The sequence below is a fragment of the Calonectris borealis genome, chromosome 3, assembly GCF_964195595.1.
Source record: "Calonectris borealis chromosome 3, bCalBor7.hap1.2, whole genome shotgun sequence".
Lineage (NCBI taxonomy): Eukaryota > Metazoa > Chordata > Aves > Procellariiformes > Procellariidae > Calonectris > Calonectris borealis.
Genome location: NC_134314.1, coordinates 86,252,793 through 86,276,735, shown reverse-complemented (window position 1 = coordinate 86,276,735; position 23,943 = coordinate 86,252,793). Strand labels below are relative to the sequence as shown.

The following is a 23,943-nucleotide window of genomic DNA, read 5'->3' as shown; positions in this document are numbered from 1 at the left end:
ATTTCAAATACTCCACCTGGTGTTACTCAGCCACTTACCCATGCTTTTGCCTGATATTCTGTAAGAAAATTTTTCTTTACAAAGCAATCAGGCTGAAGCTAAATATGTCATCATCCATCACTTAAATCTACATAAATAATAAATTATATGTAAAATAACTCACAAGTGGCACCTACAGCAGCACAGAAGCTTACGGATGAAGTTTCAGGCAGCTCTGGATCTCTCTCTTTGGGAAGTTTAAGCAACCTGTTGCATTGTATTAGCATATGTTTTTCTTCTGCTGCAGCAAAGTATTTCTCCTTTTTCACCATGCACCTTTAGCACTATGTTAGATATGCTCCAAAGAACAAGCCTGCTAAAAATATTCCAATTCTTATCATTAGGGGCATCTGGGGAAAAAAAAAAGGCAACTACAGGTGTTCAAGGCAGGTTCAGTAAAAGATCATAGTAATAAGAGTTTCTTCTGTAAGTAAACTGTAACACCGGTTTTGAGTCATACAGTGCTCTCCCATGCCAAGGAATCTCAACGTGCTCAGAAAAGACATTTCAAGTATTTCATAACAGAGCTGTATGAAGCAATGACAGGTGAAAGTGGGGGCAAACTTCCGTACGTTCAGTTCAAGGTAAATGAAAAAGCTTAACGACCCTAAATATCTTTGTAGTCAAGAACTCAAGACAAAGGTTGCAGTTTAGAAGAAAGTTATATGGTTTGACAAAAAAAAAAATTTTTTTGCACAGTAAAAATTTTAGCCGCTTCTACAACAAAATTATTTCTTTTCAAATAAAGATTTTTAACTTGTTCTGTGTAGTTCAGCTTTTCAAATTTCAGTCATAAACCAAACACAAATTGGAAAAATCAGGCAAGAAAAGTTAGATCGATCATACCTACTACTCAGTTCTGTCTTCTCAAAAATTCAAGCACACAAAAGCAGTGATACTTTACATTTTCTTTGCAGATAGAAAATCAAATCAAGTGGAAACAACAGAACTGTACACAGAATATGGAAGAAAAAATTATATTAGTGAAGATCAATAAGGGAGAAAAAATATAAAGCAGAGATATCAAAATCAAATCACACCTCTTGGAGGCCTGGTCCAACAGATGTGCACATACTTCAGCAGAACGAGTATTTCTCTTCAAAAGGATAGGCCTATTTCTGCAAGACCACGTTACATAACCTTATTCAAAATGAGTCAGAACAAATAATTTCTTTGAGTGAGACAATACATATCCTAGATTAACCGAGAGCAGAGAGACAAAGAAAGACATAAGGACACTGCAATGAATCCCTAGAGCTGAATTTTCAAGAGAGTTTATCTATTTCCTGCTTAGAACAAGGTAGACATCTACCTAGGTGGATTTTCAAAGATGTTTTAAATCTATATCTGAACATGCTTAATACGAATAAAACTGCCCAATACTCAGCTGTATATTTCACACTTTTTGAGCTATATTGTTGCTGTAGAAAGAGCTGTATTTTATAGGCAGCTTTGTGATTGGTACCCTGAAATCTTTGAGGATGAAACACTGTAATTAGAAAAACTATTCTTTTCCTTTTTTGGGAAATAGTTCTTAAAATCTGTTAGTTTAAATACTAGTTGTCAAATCTCTGTTGAGAAGTGAGTACATCTTTGTCACTTTATGAGCTACTAATTTCTGATACAATCTTAATTATAGCTGATGGTATGAAAATAATATGTTTTCCTTAAGATATGCAAAAATATATCTAACTTCCTTTACAGACAGAAATAAGGTTTCTGAGAACAGGAAATTCTCAAAGATATTGTATCACTTCCTGTCATTTTTATGACAGTCTCCTATTCGTATTACACACTGAGAAACAAAAGGACTTTGGAAAAAAAAAAATTCCTTCTGAAAATGCCTTGAACATGTCTTGCAATGTTAAACCAAATATACTTTTGTTGAAAGATTGAATTATTGAGACTAAGATAATGACTAGACCTTTCATATTTTTAGAAGGACATTTCCAAGTCACTGCCAGAGAGTAGCCACACCTTTCCTACTAGTTAATGACACACCTTTCATAGATGTGGTATACCATATACCAACAAGTCAGACCTACAGTCCATATTGATAAGCACTTGTGTGATCTCTATTTGCAGAAGGAAAATAACGTGCCACCATTGAACGTTTGCAACAAAAAAAAGGTCCTCACAGAATAAATGCTAAAAGAGGAAAAATTAATTTCATAGACCATCAGATGGAAATGGAGAACTGGAACAAGAGTGTTAGGAGGAACTGGTGAAACTATCATTTGAGTAATTTGTCCAATTCTGCTATCAATCCTTAAAAGATGGTGACAAACTGAAGGACATTTTGAAAAGAGCTACAAAACTGACCTGGTGACTGGATTACATGGTGTAGGGAGAAACAAATGTTTAAATCTGTAATACTGATTTGGACTATTTCTTAAAAAAAAAAAATCCCAAAAAATATGGTTTTATAAAAGTTGAATCGTTTTACAAGGACAAATTACTTTCATATACTTTTTAATGCAAAAATTTTGTGAAGAAGAGCTAAAATTGTTGAAATAGCCTTCTCTGTTTTTCTTCCAAATGTCAAAAGAAGTAGGTTTTCCTCAGTGTAATGATTTTTCCCCTATTACTAACCAACTAACATTTTAAAATTGGAAAAAAGTCAATATTGAATTGAAAAACCTCAAAATTATTTAAGCAAGTTTTAGATTTAAAGATTTTACTGATTCACAAACATATAAACTTCTGACTCACAAACAGAAGTTTATATATAAATTCATATATATATATATATATATATATAAAAAACTTTGTATATTTTCTTGTGACCAAAAAATCCAACCACCTCGGCTGTACAGCTTAACGAAGATGGTGTTAAAAGATATCTACACAATAGCCATAGAAATGACCTGAAGTGGAAGTAGAAAAGATTCCAAATAAAATCATAACAAGAAAAGGGCTCCAGCAAGGGTCCAATAAGACGTTGGAATCTGAAAATAGAAAAATTAATATTAAAAGCAAAGGTGTGAAAAGGTTCGGCATCTTTCTAAAATATAGCTGGCAACTAAGAGATGAGTTGGGAATGATTTACTGGAATTTTGCTGTACGCGTTTATTCAAAGGTCAGGCAACGTAATCGGAATGATGCCTCCTGGCCTTAAAATCTATGCCTCTCCAAATACATAATTGATGATTATGCAATCACATGTCTGTGGGGAATATTTCTTCCTACTCTGTTAAATGGGTAAGCTTATATTTGATCACACATCATGAGTATTGATATCCATTATACATTTTCAGATTAGGTAATGCAATTATGCATGATATTCCAATTAGTCATATATATCCAACAGTTTTCATCCTATTAGGCAATTATCCACAGTATCTTCTGACAAGCAGTTTCACTGACTAATTATTTGTTGTACAAAGAGTGTACATATTTTTAATTATATTAAATTTAATGTTCTTTCATTTCATTTGACCTATTCCCATTCTAGTATTCCATTCCAATACAACATAGGTAACATGAAGAACATGTAACTTAAGCTATGCAAAGCCTAGAAATAATGACTTGAATAATCTGTCCCTGGAGTACCAAAAACTGACAATAAACTTTTAACATTCTAGGATAACGTTATATATATATAAAAAAATATAAATAAGCAAATACTCAAATATATGAATATATCTTTGGAACTCTTACCTACATGCTATGCTTTATAATAATAAAAAACCCAAGTAGACAGCTGGGTATGATCAGCATTTCCCAGATATCTCATCCTAGTTGCTTTGATAGAACATAGCCAATCAGTGCTGTGCTCATAGTTTTTAGTTATAAAGCAGATCCCACAGCAAATGGATCAGAAGAAAAGAGAAAAATTCAGAAAGTGTAATAACTGGGTTTTACTTAAATATCTCAGTTTAACAGGGTCATAGCTCAAAACAACTAAAGAGTTTCATGAAACCTATAGTGAATTTGCAAACGTGCACCGTATGTAAAATCTTTGTATCAGAAACACAGACAATAAATAATATATAAAGGTAAAAAACAATTAACAATATCACATAATCTCTATTTTATTGTCCCTCAGAGAGCTCAGTGCCTTACAAGTGAATCCTGGTTTCATCCTCTCCATTTTACGTTTCTCTCCTTCTTACCTCCAGAAGGAAAGATCACGCTGAATGTTGCACATACGACCAACAGAACAACAAAGGAAAATCCTGGATCCTTTGCCCTGCAATCCAAGGCTCTGGTGCTGTGGATATGCTGTCTCCATTGTATTCCTTTATTTCCTGTGTAGCGCTAAAAATTTTTGCCAGAGAAATAACTTTGCTGTGCGCATTTAAACCTTCATTCTCGTTCTTATAGAATACTTACTATGACACTTAAGGAGTATGAACTGATTTTAAATTTACTTTAAATGTAATATATTGCCTTTCAAAGGCTACTAAAAACTACCAAAGTTTTATAAAGACTGGAAATGAGGATTCAAACATTACTTTGAATAAGAAAAGCCTTATTTGATGACAAAAATTATGCCCCGAATAATAACTTCAAGCATTACTTCACCTGTGGGAAATATAACAAACATTGTTTTGAAGGCAGTTAATTTTGTGACAAAAGCAGCTTGTATGGGTTTTACATAAAATTATTTTTATGCCAGTGCTGGAGCGTCTGCTTATCTTTTAAAGTACACTATTCAAATGAATCCACAGCAAAGGACTTGCACTTTCTTTTTGTTTGCTTCAAACCAAGCATGTCACTTGACTATCTTTAGGTGCTTCTTTGTTGCATTGTATGCAACAGTACTCTAATATTGCTGCTTTTCTACAAGAAGCAATGTCCTTTTTTTTTCTTTTTTTTTTTTTTAAGATAGAGCTTGTAGAAAGTGTAATATAGGCATATGTTAAGATGTTTTGTTTTATCTAATGTGAATAGATTCAATAGTTGCATGAGGATAGATTCAATAATTTCACTTGTTGATGTATCTGAATACTGGCACAGGTTGCCCAGAGAGGTTGTAGAGTCTGTGTCCTTGGAGATGTTCAAAACCTTATAGGACATGGCCCTGAACATCCTGCTCTGGGTGACCCTGGTCTGAGCAGTGGGGCTGGACCAGACAATCTCCAGAGGTCCCTTCCCACCTCAGCCCTTCTGTGATGCTGTGAACTCTGCCACAGCTGTCCTTGTGTGCCAAAAGCCCAGACTCCCTGGTACAGCAGACTCACTGGGCAGCTTTTGTGCAGCTTTTACAAATGGGATTGAGAACTGTCCAAAACCGTCAGCTAGAGGAAAGTGATAGGAAGAGAAAGGATGATAAGAGATAGAGATAGCATGCATGTGTAGTTTTTACAGCTGAAATCCTCAGTACAACATAAATCCAAAGCACTTATATTTTTTTTAAAGTGCACTGAATTATGCTCTACATGCTCCGCTCATTATAGAAGGAGCCTGTGCTCAACATCCTGACTTGATGGTGTGAATACTCCCCTGCAACTTTAAACAGGGCTTCTTACCCTTCTGGAGGCTGTGCTTTCATGCAGCTAAAGCAAATTCATTCTTTACAGCTGAAGAAATTCCCCCTGTGCCCCCTTTTCTGTTAAGAGAAGGGCTGAATGAGAAAATGCATCAGTAAATTATCCATGAGAGGAGGCAGAGCGAGCCTCCTGCCCTACAGCCCACCCTGACCCCAACCTTAAACGGCTGCTGGGTGTGATAAATAGCAGCGTTTCCCAGAGATTTAAAGACAAAGTACACAGAGATGGAGACACAGCTACATGATTCTTAAATATTTATACCGCAATAGTTCAGAGACCTCACTGAAAATTAAAGGCCTATTATGCTAGGTATTATGTAAACTTGTACAAATATACATCTCCTGCTTTGAAGTGTCCAGTTTTTGAAAAGTACTGCACTGATGACAGGTTTCAGATTTAAAATGTATTCTTTCTCCTCTTGTCATTTCTCAGTCTCTTTCTGGGATAAGCTGGCAGATCGCTGAAGAAGAAAGAAAAGTACAACTATAAACCAAGCACCCTGGTAAAAAATCACACTGTCAAGAAAGCGGTTTTCCCCTTTGCTGATGTCTTGGATGGCTTTGTGTACAGTATAAAATGTGTTCTTTTCTGCCGGGTTCATTTGAATTACAATGCACAAAGGGAAAGGGAGAAGGAGAGATTTTTCCTGCCCTGCTGAGTTTAGCTGACTTTAAGATTGACAGTGCTGGAGATGGACATGGAAATTCAAAATATGTCAGAAATAAGTGGCTAATGTTTTCTTACAGGCTTTCTTGTAAGGATAGTATGCTCACATTAGGACACAGTTTTGTGCACGTATGTGTGCATGTATCTGAACAGCTAACATTGCAGCTATGTAATGCTGAGTAAATCCTTAGAATGTAATGGAAGTAGTCGAGACACATATCGTTTTAATCAATAACAGAATTTGCCTAATTGTATAAGGATTGCCCCATAAGACATGAGGTTTGCTGTACTGGACAACTCTGTAGATAAATAATTATTGAGTTTCTGTAAAATAATTGGCTTCAAGAGAGCACATAGCTTACAGAAGTGTAGGGTGAGAGGAAATCTGAGATCATGCAGTCTGCCCTTTGCACTGCTTTCCATCACACCTCTGGAACAGGTGCTACTGGATCATTCCTGACAGGCATTTCTCTAACCTGTTCTTTAAAACCTCCGCTTACAAGGTTTTATATATATACATTTTCTTATACCCAAACTACATTCGATGCCAATGAACTCTAGCTCCATCAATGAGTGGGATAATGACCTCCTAATTTTGAATGTGACAGCCTCTTAACCCAAGAAGAATAAAATAGGAAATATAAATGTTTAAAAAAATCAAGAAAGATCTTGTTAAGCTGTAGAGAGAATTGTTGAACAGGAATAAAAGGCATAGATAATGCAGCTGTATGATGCAGAAGCAGCAGTAACATGCACAAATGTGTCAAGTGTGCCAGGAGCCATAAGTCAATCAATGTGAAAACTAAAGAATTTCCTTCTAAGGGCATAAAAGGCCGGAGGCAAATGAGGTCATTTTGCTTAGAGAAATAGAGACAGAACACAATCTCCACTTTATTCTTTTAATAAAGAATTCAGGTGTCATTTCTATTCATATTGACAGATAAGTTTCTCACAGTAAGTAGGTGCCATAATATCTTTCCAGGGGTTTGGCTTAGGTCTTAAATGCTAGGTGTTTCAAAATGGAAGGGACGCCCTTGAGAAAGCAACACGAAACAAGATTCTTTTGGCTTGCTTTTTCCTTTTTGTGCTTCTACAGTAATCCAAAGATTGCTTCAGAAAATTTCTCAAAAGAAAGGACTCCTCAAATAGTATGAAATCCTCAGAGGACAGTCATAAATCAATCTTCTTCCTGAAAAGGAAAAATCCTCAGCATATTCCATACTCCTTTCTTTGCATTAAATAAGGAAAAGCAGCTTTTCATCACATCTATTGATACAGGAGATCGTTGAAGGTCTACTACTTTGCTACTTCAAGATCCACTACTAAAGTAAGTATATAGTACAGTCCTCCTGGCCACAAGAAAAAGAAAAGATCCAGAGCAGATTCATTGACTGTGCCAGCTCATTCTTATTTCAGTGACCTTCTGTCAGCACTAGAAATTAATTATTTTAAGTGTATTAGTTCTTTAAGGTGAACCGAAAAATTAGGATTAGTCCTTTACGATGAAACTAAATGTATAATTTCCTAATCTACCTATATTTGACTGATTATTTCAGTTTTAAGGTTATTTTCATTAAAGCTTTGTAGCTCATATTTTTTCTTACAGGATGAGTAAATACAATTCAAAAAGTTCTGACAGATCTTTTAAATGTTTAGCAGACCAAGACTGCACTGCAATATTAAGGTACAGAATTTGCAGCTTGTTTAACTTCGGTGAGCAAGAGTACAGGATGTATCACTCATTAACATGCATAGAAACTCCTAGTTTGATGCCTTCTGCTGAGTATAATTAATTTCACAATTTAATCAGATTACTTTTAATGAAGTTCACATTTTATAAACTTACTAAGGATAATCACATGCATGTCTTGGTAGGCACAATTACACCAGAATAAGGATCCTTTATCTATTTTTAACCTTTGCCTTCCAATTAATAAGTATAAAATTCAGATTTTGATTACTGTGTATTAACAAGAATTGTAATTGTTGGCTAAGTAGCAAAACATGCCTCACGACTGAACCGATATGTCATTGAGATATATCTCTAAGCCTTGTCTTCACAGTTTAAGTTTATTTTTCCAAATTAACATCCTAGTTGGTAATCAAAAAATGTTACAAAGCAATGAGAATACATTTTGTATGTGCCCTTCATCTAATTTTTCCTTTTACAGCATTAGTGTAATTATTGCAGGTCTGTCTATGCTTCCTTATGCTGCGAATGTGATCATCTATGCCCTTGAAAACTTGAGTTTAAAGCCCTGACAAACAGCAATGGCCCTTGCATAGGCCTAAGGGACTGATCCTCACTTAAGCTAAGGCCGCATTAAGGCACTCTGTCAAGGTAAGCGACTTTAAAGGGGAGGCAGCCCTTCAGTGTGCGCACATTTTTCAAGCCTTTCACTTTGCTGGAGTAGATTAACTGTGAAGAAAAATTGTAGCCAGCTGAAGGCATTGGGCCTGTGCAATTTTGTGTGAATAAATGTTTCCTGCCAAACAATAAGCTCTGATACTTTATCTTTTATTGCATATAAATGTGGTGAAATTATTATAGTCGTTTCCCTGAGGGTGCAGTTACGACATTGATTTGCTTGTTTTCTACTGAAGAATTGTTAAAATTCATTATGTAGAGATATTTCCTTTGAAGAAATGGACTACGTAAAATACTAGGTTTTTCCAGTGTAAGATTTGTACTGAAAATATTGGTTAACATAAAAGCTTTGAAGACAGGGCTTGAGGAGCACTTTGTGGTTGTCTGAAGAGAGCTGACAGCAGCATGATACAGAGCTCCTTGTGTTTCTGTCTGGCCCTAACTGATATGTCCTTGCTCATTATTTGTTTCTGCACACAAGTGCAACAAATTAGGCAATGTGCAGAGAGGAAAGTATGAACCTTCTCCCAAATATCTTGCAGCTCTGAAGAGAAAGATTTAATGTATATTCCTAATATTAATTTTCCATTTAAGTTACTGCTCTAGGTACTAAAAAATATCCATGTTACTATTAAGATTACTGCGTTATTATTAAGATTACTATTAAGCTACCAATTTTACTATTGCTTTCCATGGTTACTATTAAGATGTTCATACTTTGCTTATTAAGGGAATGCAGCCTGCAGAGCAATACAGCAAACACTATTTAACAAATGAAGGCAAAATGAGTCATTCTACCTGCATTTTCCAACTGTAAATGTTCAATGTACCTTACAAATATTGGCAAGATGTCAACATACTTTTTGGACAGTGAAATATTATTGTTCCTATTTTATAAGTGGTGAAGTTCAGGGCACATAAAATCCCCCCTCCTCCAAAAGCTGAGTCCTAAACAGATTATTAAGACATTATATTATAATCAAAGAAATCAAGATACTTTAAAACAATAAACCTTGTTATTTTAAAATTGAAGGACAGCATAGATGAAGAAGGCACAAGCACAACATCGTGTGCTTAAGGGGGATGAGAGAATCCCAACTACTCTAAGCTATTGTCACTTATTCTGATCAGATGAACCAAAAATCTGGAGTCAGTCGATCTTTTGTCAGCACTTCATGGCTTTTCTTCTAACACAGTCGGGAAGCAAAGCGGAGGCAGAATGGTTTTTTGCTGTAGCTTCAGAGTTCCTTAAAGAATACCAGAAAAAAACATTCCACTGTTGCTTGCCTCCTTAAATTTGGCATTATTCCATAAGGAGATTTTTATTCAGTTTGCCTCTGCAACCATGTTCTGCTCATAGAAGCTTTTTTGCTTTGACAAGGAATACTGTGAAGATTTCATGCTACATTAAAATCAGCTCTTGCTACTAAGTCTTCCCTCCTTCCTTTTGTTTTATCATGGGTCTTTTTAATCTCAGTAATTGCATTATTTCATTTACCAAAAAAAGGCAGAGCATACTCTTCGCAAAGCCCTTCAGCTCTTTTATATTGACAACACTGTAGTAGATTATTGCTCTCAGAGCAAATGCATTTTTTGTTTACTTGTCAACCTGCTTCAACTTCCCTACTAACCTTTCTTTATCTCTTTCTGTTCTGCATTTCAAAGCACAGCACAGCTACTGATCAGTTGGTATATGTATCACGTACATAAAATATATAAAATTTTATAAAATATTTTATAAAATATTCATCGATATTTTGAAATGGTTGTGTATGTCTCTAAATTGAATAACTATATTTATGAGAATAGATTAGGTCTCTCTTGTTCTGTTCTTTATGTCTTAATTTTACATCATGAAATTCATTGCTATTCTCATGGCCTGTTTGAGTCACATTTAACTGATACACAGGTTTTCCTCTTTCCTTCCAAGTAAGGAAGATAATTTGTCAGTAATGTTCATTAAAATATAAATGATGAAATTATCTCAAACAGTATTTATTTCATTATTCAATCTCAGCCTCTTGAAATGAAAAATTTTTTTATTTAAGGCACTCAACCCTCATTCATGAATTATTCATTACCTGCAGTAGTATTTGAAATACTAGGTTTTTTGCTTTTACTGTATAACTTAAAGGCCAACTGGTCCAAATGGCTTCAAATCTCAATCAGTTTAAACATGAATGGCTTCAATTTGCTTTCAAATTGAGACCAGGTTTACTACAGTACAGTCTAGAGGTAATATTTATTTCATAATTATTGTTCATGACAGCAAATCAGATAAGACTGAAAATGGTAAGTATTTCCATGAAAATAAGTTAAACGCCATAATTTTTAAATACAAAACTTTCAGATTAATTTTTACCTTTCTCTTTTGTTTCCTTTTTCTTCCCTCTGTCCTCTTTCACTTTTTATTCTTTTTCTACATCATATCTGCAAAGGGGACACAGTAACAGAAATTAAAAAGGAAAGGGAAAACACTGAAACTTTGAAAAAAGAGGTACGTTGGCTCATTTTTGTTAAACATCAATTTCATTGGGGGAAGGAGGTTGGTTGTTTCTCAGCTTTTCTGGACAAAACTCCTTGCTTGGTTCTTTCTCCAAGAATCTGACACAGGCAACCAGTGAATAGTTAAATAACAGCCCAGGAGTTGAAAACAGAACAAGGAAGATCAGGTGTGTGGCAAGATGTGTATTGAAAAGGATGGTTAAGACTGATCTGTGTGAAGGGCCGTGTGAATAGTCAATCATATTCTACCAGATAATGTCACACAATATTGTTAAAAACACATGTAACATGCAAGTCCTTGCAGTTGCATGGGCAATAATAAGGAGAGAATTTCATCTGCATTGTCAGTTGTGACATAATGGTATGTATATATTTTTTGTAGCTATGCAGTATCATCGTGATCTGTAATGGTGGATGATATATTTGTTATATATTTCTCCAGAAGCAACCAAAGAGAAGCTATGTGGTATCCAGCTTCCTGTGTAAGGGGGAGAAAGGAAAAAAGGGGAGAAGTTGGTGATTTTGCTAACAGCTTATATCAGCAATAAATGCAGTACTCTATTCACCTGGCAGTTCAGCTCTGAAAGCTCATAGGTTAGTGGAGATGAGACAGTGTTTGAGGCATTAAAATCAGCAAGCACAGAAATATAAGATGCTGTTCTTCCTTCTCCTTGTGTCCCAGGCTGGAATTAAATCCAGAGGAAAACAAATTGCTACTCCCTCAAAATCAATTAATGGAAAATTATAGAGCTCTGGCATATGCTTGTACACCCTGTTTCACCTTAGAGATTTCTCTAATAATGAAATAAAGGGGGGAGGGGGGGGTATTACTTTGTATTACTTTTCTTACGAAGATATAGTCCCAATGGGTGATGATCTAAGAAAAACCTCGCTAGATAAATATTACCCTGTATACGTAAGGTAGTGTGCTGTTTCAGAATATACCAAGGAAATAACATTAACTGAACAAGGACTTACATTTTATGGGGAGGTAGAAGGTGAGAATGTTACACCAAGTAAGTGATGGGAGCACATTGCCTGTCTGCTGCCTGCCGGACTTGTAACCTTCCTCCTGCGCTTTCAGCTCTCCGATCCACAGCCGAGCTTTGACCTGGCGCAGCTGCTTAAACTCCACTCAAACATCTGTGAAAACCACTATGTTTCTGAGGAAGCTGTGAGAAAATATGTAGACAGGAACCAAGTGAGCTAAGAAAGGTAAAACTGCAGGCAGAGGTAAGAGTGTGGAGGCAAGACTGTCAACGGCTCGTCGGCAGAGCTACATCTAGCAACGGGGAACCACGCCGTGCCCTGCACTTGCAGATGTCCCGCTTGCAGTCTCTTTGTACGCGGTAAATGTTGCCTCAACAAAGTGAACAAAAAAGGGAGATCTACAGGTTTTATCCCATTCACGTGTTTTTCAAGGGGAAGAATGAATCCATCTAATATTTTGATAAAGCTCTGGAGGGAAGAGGGGCCCAAGAAAGCTGGTTAATATTCAAGGATCACCTCCTCCAAGCTCAGGAGCGATGCATCCCAACAAAGAAGAAATCGTGCACAAACCCCAGGATGCCTGCATGGATGAACAAGGAGCTCCTGGACACACTCAAACACAAAAAGGAAGCCTACAGAGGGTGGAAGCAAGGACAGGTAGCCTGGAAGGAATACAGAGAAATTGTCCAAGCAGCCAGGGATCAGGTTAGGAAAGTTAAAGCCCTGATATAGAATTAAATCTGGCCAGGGACATCAAGGGCAACATGAAAAGATTCTATAGGTACATCGAGGATAAAAGGAAGACTAGGGAAAATGTGGGCCCTCTCCAGAACAAAATGGGAGACCTGGTTACCCACGATATGGAGAAGGCAGAGGTACTCAATGACTTTTTTGCCTCAGTCTTCACCAACAAGTGCTCAAGCCTCACAGCCCAAGCTGCAGAAGGCAAAGGCAGGCACTGGGTGAATGAAGAGCCGCCCACTGTAGGAGAAGATCAGGTTCGAGACCATCTAAGGAACCTGAAGGTGCACAAGTCCATGGGACCTGATGAGATCCATCCGCAGGTCCTAAGAGAACTGGCGGATGAAGTTGCTAAGTCACTATCTATCATATTTGAGAAGTCGTGGCAGTCCAGTGAAGTTCCCGCTGACTGGAAAAGGAGAAACATAACCCCCATTTTTAAAAAGGGAAAAAAGGAAGACCCAGGGAACTAGAGGCCAGTCAGTCTCACCTCTGTGCCTGGAAAGATCATGGAACAGATCCTCCAGGAAGCTATGCTAGGGCATATGGAGGACAGGGAGGTGATTTGAGACAGCCAGCATGGCTTCATCAAGGGCAAGTCCTGCCTGACCAACCTAGTGGCCTTCTATGATGGAGTGAGTACATCAGTGGAGATGGGAAGGGCTACCGATGTCGTCTATCTGGACCTCTGTAAGGCCTTTGACATGGTCCCTCACAACATCCTTCTCTCTAAACTGGAGAAGTATGGATTTGATGGGTGGAGTGTCTGGTGGGTGAGGAATTGGTTGGATGGTCACATCCAGAGGGTAGTGGTCAATGGCTCAATGTCCAGATGGAGATCGGTGATGAGTGGTGTTGCGCAGGGGTCCGTATTGGGACTGGTACTGTCTAATATCTTCATCAATGACATAGGCAGTGGGATCAAGTGCACCCTCAGCAAGTTTGCAGGCAACACCAAGCTGAGTAGTGGGGCTGACACACCTGAGAGATGGGATGCCATCCAGACGGACCTTGACAAGCTTGAGAAGTGGGCCTGTGTGGATCTCATGAGATTCAATAAGGCCAAGTGCAGGGTCCTGCACCTGGGTCGGGGCAACCCCTCGTATCAATACAGGCTGGGGGATGAAGGGATTGAGAACAGCCCTGCCCTGAGAAGGACTTGGGAGTACTGGTGGATGAAAAGCTGGACATGAGCCGGCAATGTGCGCTCGCAGCCCAGAAGGCCAACTGTATCCTGGGCTGCATCAAAAGAAGCGTGGCCAGCAGGTCGAGGGAGGTGATTCTGCCCCGCTACTCTGCTCTGGTGAGACCCCACCTGCAGTACTGCGTCCAGCTCTGGGACCCTCAGCACAAGAAAGATACGGACCTGTTGGAGCAGGTCCAGAGGAGGGCTACAAAAACGGTAGGGGGAAAGAACGCCTCTGCTATGAGGAAAGGCTGAGAGAGTTGGGGTTATTCAGCCTGGAGAAGAGAAGGCTTCGGGGAGACCTTATTGCAGCCTTTTAGTATTTAGAGGGGGCTTATAAGAAAGACGGGGACAAACTTTTTAGCAGGGCCTGTTGTGATAGGACAAGGGGGAATGATTTTAAACTAAAAGAGGGTAGATTCAGACTAGATATAAGGAAGAAATTTTTTACAATGAGGGTGGTGAAACCCTGGAACAGGTTACCCAGAGAGGTGGTAGATGCCCCATCCCTGGAAATATTCAAGGCCAGGTTGGATGGGGCTCTGAGCAATGTGGTCTAGTTGAAGATGTCCCTGGCCATGTCAGGAGGGTTGGACTAGATGACCTTTAAAGGTCCCTTCCAATTCAAACTATTTTTTGATACACTGGAGCCAGGAAGATAGTCCCTCTAAACCATTACCATTTCCTCATGGACCTCAAATGGACCCCAAAATGGTCCATATACTATTTCTCCTGTGTCTGACTGCATTTTTTTTCCTTTGAAAACAGACTGGCAATGGCTATCTACAGGCAAAGCTTTCTTAGACTAAACATTGCTGATCCCACTTGCTGCTGCTGCACAAGTGTTCCATGCAAGTGCTGCTGAGTGCTGTTTGAGACCTTCCACTGAGTTCCAGTAGCTTCATTAAGGTAATTGGAATCTGGAGTTATTTATTGCTGCCCACATTGATTTTGTATAGCATATAGATAAATAATAGTGCTGGAGAAAGTTGTTCTCTGGGAAATCAATTGAACTGTGCAACAAAAAGTCATCTGACTTTTTCACTTGAAAACACTGGTCCTTTGGCGTTCAGACTGTACGTAATCTCATGCTATTGTAATGGTTTTGGATATCCAAACCATTCCAGGCTGATTTTTATCATCTTCCTTTACCAATCATTACATGTGAAGGTTAGAAATTGCTCACATTCACATTTTTCACTTACCAATATTTTTTTGCACATCTGAATAAACTGAAATGGTTGAAATAATATATCATTGGTATATTGTACAGAAATTGGTACATTGAGAATATTTAGGAAGCATACTGCTGTCCTGCATATCATTCTGGTGACCAAAAGTATGTCTAAAAAATGCCAAGAAGAAGAATGCCAAGAACCACTAAGAGATAATAGTGATCTTGTCCTTTCTCAATGGAGTCGGTCAGTGTTACACCACCCTATTCAAGCTGACCCAGGCAGCCCATCCTGCATCTCCCACAGCAGCACTAGTATTGAGAGCACACCTTCTGAGAAGCTAAGCACAAAATCATGAGTCTACTTTGGCCAAATTTTTGTGCATTTGATGACTTCAGTGAGCTTATGCAGCATGAAAGGAAGAATTGGCTTGGAACAAGAGAAGAAAGGTTATATTTTTGGCTAAAATAAGAGTTACTTAATTAATGCCCGGGAGTAGCTTTTCTCACTCTGACTCAGTCCTGAGGGTGAAGCTTGCCTATTGGTTCTCCAGCAAAGATAAATGGGGTACATTATGACTTCACCATTCTTGTATGAGTCTGTCCATCCCATAACCCAGTTAGTTTATTCTGCTTATTCTTGATTCATTGCATCCTGGACATGACCCTGCCAAATAATTTTATTTTTATAAAAGTCATGAACTTTTCTGAGTGTGTTTAAGTCCCTTGAACTTCTGCATGCACATTATTTATTTACCTTTCTTGTTTGCAGCCATGAACCCCTTCAAAGTTTCATTACAGATATTTTTTTTAGATTAATTTAAACTCCTGAAGCTGTCTGAATTTCTTATTAGAACTTTTCACAAAAGTAGTTTATTCCTAGAGTGATGGGGCATCACTCCCACAGTGAGTGGGATTTCTTCTTCCTGGCTTTCCATGAGCCAGGGCAATATATTTCAGCACTGACAGGGGTAAAATTGATTTTTGTTAATTTCTGAGAAAATAGTGGAAGTTTTCTCAGACTTATGAAGTGAAAAATTAATATTTTCAGCCTATTCCCCTGCAGGGTGTCCTTATTCCAGTGTTCCTCAGACTTCTAAGAACCAAGTAGCTGATTTCTGGTTAGTGAAAGAGTTCTTTCTCTGATGCTTTATTCTAACACAGTTTCCCAATTATGTGCACAGCTAAGAGAGGAAAAATGCCCAACTAACTTAACAGATAGAGAAACACCCTTGGGGAACCATTTTGGATTCCAAAGCTTCATTGCTCATTCTATAATATCCCATTCAGCTGTCTATCAGATGTATATTAGGCAAGTTGTTAATGGATTTGTTGAGAGTGTGGAAGGCTCCACTGTTCACAGCTAGGCTTACAAACTGGTTTGCCTAAAGGTGTTTATTTTCTCTTTGTCTAAATGTCACCATGTGTTTTGTAGGCCCTTGTAACTGTTTTGTTAATGCGACTAATTATGCGTGTGTATATATATGTATGTATACATATAGTCTATGTATACAAATATCTTCACATTCTCTTTAACTGTACTGAGCCAAATATTACAGTTTTTCTTTGACTTATTTGCAAGTTGCTGTACCTGTCAATAACTGATTACTGAATTCTAAATTTAGTAAAATTCTAAGTTTCTAAGCACACATATGCTCCTTCTGAGGGAAAAATTTGAAAGATTTTAGTCTAGCAGTACCACTTCCATTAAAAAAAAAATGCATTCTAGCTCACTATAGCTCATCTTGCTTTCTGATAAGTAGCTACATATGGTCCAAAAAATGCATTTTTTGCTCAAAGGAAATTTTCCCAACATGATTTCTCCTCTTAAGTCTTACTTTCAGCTTCTTCTTCTTCTTCTTAAGTCTTACAGCTTAAAAAAAAATTTTTTTGTTTACTTCCTAATGAAAACCATGAAAAGGTCAAAAAATGTATTTGTTTCTAGGGCATCAGACAAAACCCATCATCCCACCAGAACCTGAAGACGAGGCATGGCAGAGAACATAAAGATTCTGTGTTGTGTTCTCTGAGACTGTTGTGAAATGCCTGCAGTAAGGATTGCCCTTGTGAGTCAAGAAATCATTACAATCATCATGAAGATGATGTTTTACAGCTTTTTTTTTCTTATAGGGAAAGCTCTGACCTGGGTTGCTGTAGAAACATAATGGGAGACAGCCAGCAGTCTAACAGCTCTGTTAGAGAAGCTATGTCACTTAAATAGATATAGGACCCAGAGAGGTACAAAAAGACACTACAAGCTTCTTCAGGGTGCTGCAGTTGGGTGAAATATCTGCAAGATTTCCTGCTGCTCATTCAGATAATGAATCACTTGAAGTGGGAATGGGGTGGACTTTAGACATCCAAATACAAGTCTTTTGCTTTGAAAAACACTCTGCTTTCGACTGCTAGTAACCAGGATCCATCAATGCCTTGCTGCTTTTCAGAGCTATAGCCTAAAATTGCACTGCTGTGGATGCATCAAACAGTCTCTGTCTTAACTAGACAGAGCATCCGAAATCCCAATACCTAAGCAGGATCCAGAAACAAGACATCCTACTGCCAAAATCCTTTTTGGGAACTCAATCCAGTAAGAAAGTGTACAGTTAAATTTGATGTATCACAGATTGCTGTTCCAGTTATCACTTTCAAAAGGTTATCTGGAGGAGGTGGTGGGGGTAACATTTCTCTTTCTGTGATAGCCTCATAGCTGGAGCCCTCCCCGAGGGAGTGTGAGGTTGGTGCTTGGTTCCCTTTTCTTCCTGTGAAGTTCAGCTCATGGATGCAGGTATGCCTCAGGAGCCAAACATTGACTTCCAAACTGAGGTCCTGTGCCTGCCACCATCATTCTTATAACATATTGTGAAGAAGTGGCAGGGGAAGTAGAGTAAGACTGTAACTCCTGAGTCAAGTATTTTTCCAAATAAATACTTAGTTAAAAAACCAAAGAATACTGAGCTGCAATAAAATACAAAGAAAAGGCCACTGTGTACTGAAATCCCTCTTTAAAACAGAAAAACACGAGCAGTTTACCTAGATTAAAACATGCCCATGGACTATCTTCTGTCCCAGAGAATCCCAGAGTAACACCTGGCAAAAGTAATTGAGATGAATCTATTTATTTCAACATCTGATTGCCAATTTCAGCTGAGGTTGGAAAGGAACAAGGAAATATCCCCTAAGACCAATACCATCCCAACAGAGCAGAGGGCTGTCAAAGCAATGAGTGGCACACGGCTGAGTGGCACCTGGAAATCGGGCAGACCTTCCATCCAGCGCCCCAGGGAGGGGCTCCAGGGACAATGTCAATAATTAATTTTTTGCCATCTTCTGTTCTCACTCTGCAGTCAGCTAAATTATGTTTTGTTTTGTTGGGTTCAGGTTCTTTTCTGTTCATTTTCTCTTCTATTTACAAACTGTAGTGTTAGAATACATCCTGCATAACTGACACTGAAATTATTTGTCCTGAGATTTGAATTGGCAAGTACTAAAATCACTGGGCCAGAACTGCCTACATTGTATGTTCTTTGCCCGATAAATAGTAACAGATGCTCATCTGCAACAAAATAACTTGACCATTACACTATATAAAATATGAACCACACAAAATGTGAGAAATTTTCAGACTTTTATTAGGACAGTTACCTACTTTTTGCAAAATAAGCATACTCAAGAATGCAGTTTTATTTAAAGGAAATCTTTAAACTATTGGGTAACTAGATTATCAGCTGTTTCTACTTCTTTAATGCTTTTTAGCCTGTCATTTGTCTTAATCTCCTTTGAAATAGTTGAATAATATCCATAATACTTTTCTAAAGCAGCGTTGTCCCAGTTTTACAAATGGGCAACTTGATGCACAGAGACTTTTAAACCAACATTTCCAAAATTGTCTTCCTAAAATCAGGTTGCTAACACGTGGGTTTGAGTAGTTAGTAGCCCATTTCAATACTTTCTGAATACAAATAAATTGTTATGCAATTCAATAATAACTTCTGACATTCAGCTGCTGTAAAACTCAGGACACGTTTTGCAGTGAAGGAATGTGAATCAGAGAAGGGAAATGAAGCACAGTGTTCCTAACATCTACCTAGGCTCCTAATTTAACTGCCACATTAACATTAGCTAAAAAAAGCCTTGGTCTCCCAGATCTCTCCTGAATACTTTATGCTTCTCATGAGCAAGATTATATTTTTCTCTTCCATATTCTTGTGCTACCTGACATTCTATTCACAAAGGGATGGTTGTCATTGTTTATTCAAAAAATAGTGATTTTGAAGTGGTATTAATGCCTAAATTAGGGTGTCTCTGCATTTCTATGATTCTTCCTAGCAGATATTACTTAAAGAAACAAAACTCAAAAAAGATCATTATTAGCTGATTTCCAAACACTGTTTTATTGCTGGAAGTCATTTCCCCTGCAAGTCAGTGTTATTAGCTGTGACACTGCCATACGCCAGCATGCCACACTTGCAGCACGGCAGGACGACACACCAGCAGTGCCCATATCTGACAAGAGCAGCCCACGGTGGGGACCTACAGCTACTGGCCCTTGGTGAAAGAGCCCATATAGACAGCAATATTATGGTAGTGCAGCTTTAGTTTCAAGTAAGAAAAGGAGATTTTGAACATAGAATATGTAGGAAGTGCCCATAATTTGAATTATTCTCCACTTGGCAGAGCTCTGAAGCCGAGGAAGCAATGTGTGGGCCAGAAGTGAGTCCTCCCTTGGGCCCTGCCTTGGCTGATCCTCTTGTCACTCACGCAAAAAGCAGGTCTCACACCTGGGAATAGCCCTCTCTACCCAGCACTCTGCACAGCAACCATCCAGCTGGAAGAGAGAAAGCACAAGGTGATTTAATATATTCTTCCATTTGCCAGCCTGCTTCTCTTTGCTGTTTCCCCAAGACAATGAACAAGACAAACACTCTGCTTTTTGGTGTTTGTAACCTGGGAGATTTGTTAAGACTATGGACCCCATAAGAAGTAACATTTCTACCCACTATCAGCCCTCTAAGTGAATCTGTCACTTGCTCGTTGAATCAGCTACTCACAGCGAACAAGCGCCTGCTCAGAGGTCCCCACTGGTTACAACCAAGTGAAAGCAGCAGCTTCAAACAAGTGTGGTAGAGCAGGAAAACCCAAACTGGTACTGATTACATCCCAGACTTTTTCCCAGCCTGATATCCGTACATTTTGTAGAGGTTATTCAACTGGCGTAGTTGCAGCCAAAGACAGTTGCTACAAAATGTTTTCTTCTTGGGACACCATAAGACTTTGTTCCTTTCTAAGCTTACACAGAGACGCACATGTGTAATCAAATGCAGCACTTAAAACAGATATGAATAAAAATGTATATTAATTTGTTCCTCTTTTGTGTGAAATTTAATTATACTGATCTTCAAATGTCACAAGCTCTCCCCCAGAACCAGATTAAAAACAGTTTTTTGCTGGTTTTGATAGCTACATTTATTGGTGTGTGTTTTTTAGCAGCCAGAAACATGTTACCAGAGCAGCAAGAAATTTTACACAACAGACCTATTCAGATTTTTGTGTAGTACTAAAACCAGTTAAATACATCAAAACAAAGGTCACAGAGGTGGAATGAAATACAAATGCTAACAAGGGCAGTGATAGCAGAGTTGGATTTCAGGCAAGCTGTCCTGCAAGTGACTACTCAGTCAGCCCAGATAGTTTTGTTTTGATTGATGGGACTGTCAGGCCTGGAAAAAAAAAAATCACTGCAACATCACTAGGCATTGAACTCGATGCAAGACAGAACAGCCTTTCATCAGAGCATAGGCATTTCTAGAGCCCATCCTCTTTCTAGTGGAAGCCACGGGTCATTCTTTACAGTTCACAAGGTGAGTTAACAAACTGAGCATATCTGTATTTGTTTCAAGCCAGGGCAGATTTTGAAAGCCAAAACAATGCTTTTCACTTGTGACAATTCCCAGATGATCCAATGCTTTGTTTTATTTAATGTATGCTGTAAACTGGGCTGACCCTTTTGGTTAGATCTTCAAAAAGAGGAAACCGTAACGTTACACCAATGATGTGCAATATGATCAGAATCAGAGAGCAGCGTGCGGTCAGGAGTCAGGACAAGAGACAGAGCATGTAGTTTTCTGAATGCCTTTGCAGCTCTGCAAAAGCTTTCTTTGAATAAGTAGGTGTTGGATACCAGCTGATATGTTTCACTTTTTTTGTCTAAATACAGACTTGTCCATAATGATTTTAGTAAATGTGACTTGCTTTGGCTTAGAAAATACAAGGAAAATAAACAGGCAAATACATTCAATTTTCTATATAATGCCTGTCATATCCTTTGCACTGAAATTATTTACAAGAAATACGGGCTTTGGATATTTCCTCAGAAAATGTCCTGACTTTTTAGAGAAAAAGTGGGACAAAGAACCAGCTCAACAAATATCTGTGAGGAATGAAATAAGCATTATAGGAGGGTGGACTATATTACCCCAGCCCATACGGAGAAAGAAATTAATGTTATGCAGAAAGAAATAATGAACTGCCCAGCAATTTAGCAGGGATTCTCTTTAGATGTCCTCTGCAGCTTTCGCTGCTGTCTCCAGCATTGCTGTCAGATGGTAGGAGCCCCAGAGTGCAATGGTGAGGGACACTCCGAAATTGAGATCTCTATAGTCCATGACAGCCAGTGACTGTAAATTCTAATGTTAATACCCAAATGCCTGGGAAAGCCCACAGTCGCAGGAACCTTTCTCATGGACATCTGTGCTCCATTAAATTTTAGGTAGAGGTATGACTTCCAGTCCACCCTTTCTTTCTCTCTTTTTTCCATCCTAACAGTTCAGCAGGTGCTATTCAGCAGCTTTCCTCCAAAGGGTCATCATAACATGTCCTTGTCCCTGCATGGCAACCATGAATTCAATTTCCATAAGGGATGATGCAGAGACACAGGCTGCAGTAGCTGTTTGGTTGTATGGCCCCTCTGCAGCCACTGGCTGCCGCTTCTGTAGCCCTCTTGTGTTCTGCCTCTCTGCCCTTCCTCCCTTTATTCTCTCTATATGTGAACTCTCCTTATTTCTCTTTAGCCTACACTGCAGATGCTATGAATGTTTGCTCTTCAAATCTAGAAAACCAGAATGATGGGATTTAACAAAACAATCTTCTTGCTACCCATCTGAGGTAGGCCAGCATCAACTGTAAGTTATATATATGTCTACAGATACATGAAAGGACTTTCCTAATCATAAAATCCTGTGCGCTGACCCCTCCACACTTCTCCTTCAGAAGATTCAAAATTTTCCTTCTGCATTTTTAATGAGGGAGGCTAGGAAACTAATCAATAATTCATGACAAAAATATAATGGAATAAATCTCAGGGTCAGTAAAAGTGAAACTCTCAGAAAGTAGAGAATATAGATGTACTGCATCGAAGGTAGGAAATAAAAAGGGATGAAAGGAAAAGAGAAAGGAAACTTTCAAGTTAAACTCAGCCACTGAAACTTCCATATCACACATGCATTTCTATCTGAGTGTTTAACATGTATTTTATGACTGGGAAAAAGAAGGCTGTAGCTAGGTATCAGAACAGCCTTGGTAATCTCAAGAATCACAGCCAAGCACTAACTATACCACAGCAAATGATTCCAAGATCAAAATCGGTGCATGACTGTGTCAAACCTTAAAAACAAATTAAAAGGTTATTTTCAGAATGCAGAAGGAAGCAATAAAACATGGTTCTCCTGCTTCTAAGTCAAATGTCTCTCTTACCCACTTTATTCTTTTGCATAACCATAACATTAACCATCTTAGGATGTTCAATAGGATCTCTCCTGCTAATTTTCCATGTAGGAATCACGGCTCTTCAGAAAAGCTATAGGTATAAGACATAAATCATGAAAAACATCATTTTAGGGTTTGCATCTGTGCTTGAAATAGCTGGGGGGGGGGGGGGGGGGGGGAAACAACACACAAAACCCCCAAAACTGAACTAACCTGCTTTAAAGTCAGGGGAAAAGAAACAGGCTTTACCACTTCTGCTTTTCTTTCGAGAGACTGCAACACTACTGCCACACACTGCCGAGGTGGAATGACACTTCAGCAAATGAAGTAAATCGTCGGTGAATAAAAGAAGCTTAAAAGAAACTTTTTTTTCTCCCCACCCCCCTTCCCTAAGTTGCTGAACAAGAAAGCAAAAGTAACAAAGCTGAAGCACCTTAGGCCAGTTTAACGATGCTGCGTGCTACCGGAGTCATACTCTCTATGCTTCTGCTTTAGTCAATGCACTAACCATATGCTATTTTCTCTCCCTTTGTTTTGCATATTTCATAAACTATTCCTCCCTAGCCTTTTGCCATGAGCCAGACAGGAGAAGTGACTCATATGTTCTGGGATTTAAAAGGCACATTCTGTAAGCACAGTTAGTGAGTCTTACCTGCCAAAAATAAAGCTCCCCAAAGTTTCTTCAAAGATGAGTTGTCCAGTCTTCCGTAATACCCTGACTTCAATCACAGAATTGGTATTTACAAGTGTGTTATCTTTCATTTGTTTGTTTTTGAACAATTTCTGTAACTTCTGAGCTGATGCCAAAGTGCAATAGCTGTGTTGTGCCTGCCGCCAACTCCATAGAAGGAGGTAAACTAGGAGGAGGTCAATGCCATAGCTATAAATGACACCCAGGAAAAGCCAGAGATTAATTGAATACAAACGCTTAATAGAAGGTGATGAGAAGAAGTGAATATATAGTTGTTCAGTTTTATTGATGCTGGGGGGAAGTATGTTTTTAAGGCAATGAATGCTA

The 23,943-nt window shown here is 38.4% G+C and overlaps 1 long non-coding RNA gene across 1 annotated transcript; it reads right to left on the bottom strand.

Annotated features, from left to right (window-relative positions):
• Positions 1 to 20,642: 20,642 nt before the first annotated feature.
• Positions 20,643 to 23,394, bottom strand: LOC142081414 (uncharacterized). Its single transcript, XR_012673320.1, has 3 exons — positions 23,359 to 23,394; positions 23,139 to 23,238; positions 20,643 to 20,881 (listed from the first exon to the last, which is right to left on the bottom strand). It is a non-coding gene; the product is annotated as an uncharacterized LOC142081414 (long non-coding RNA).
• Positions 23,395 to 23,943: the final 549 nt, after the last annotated feature.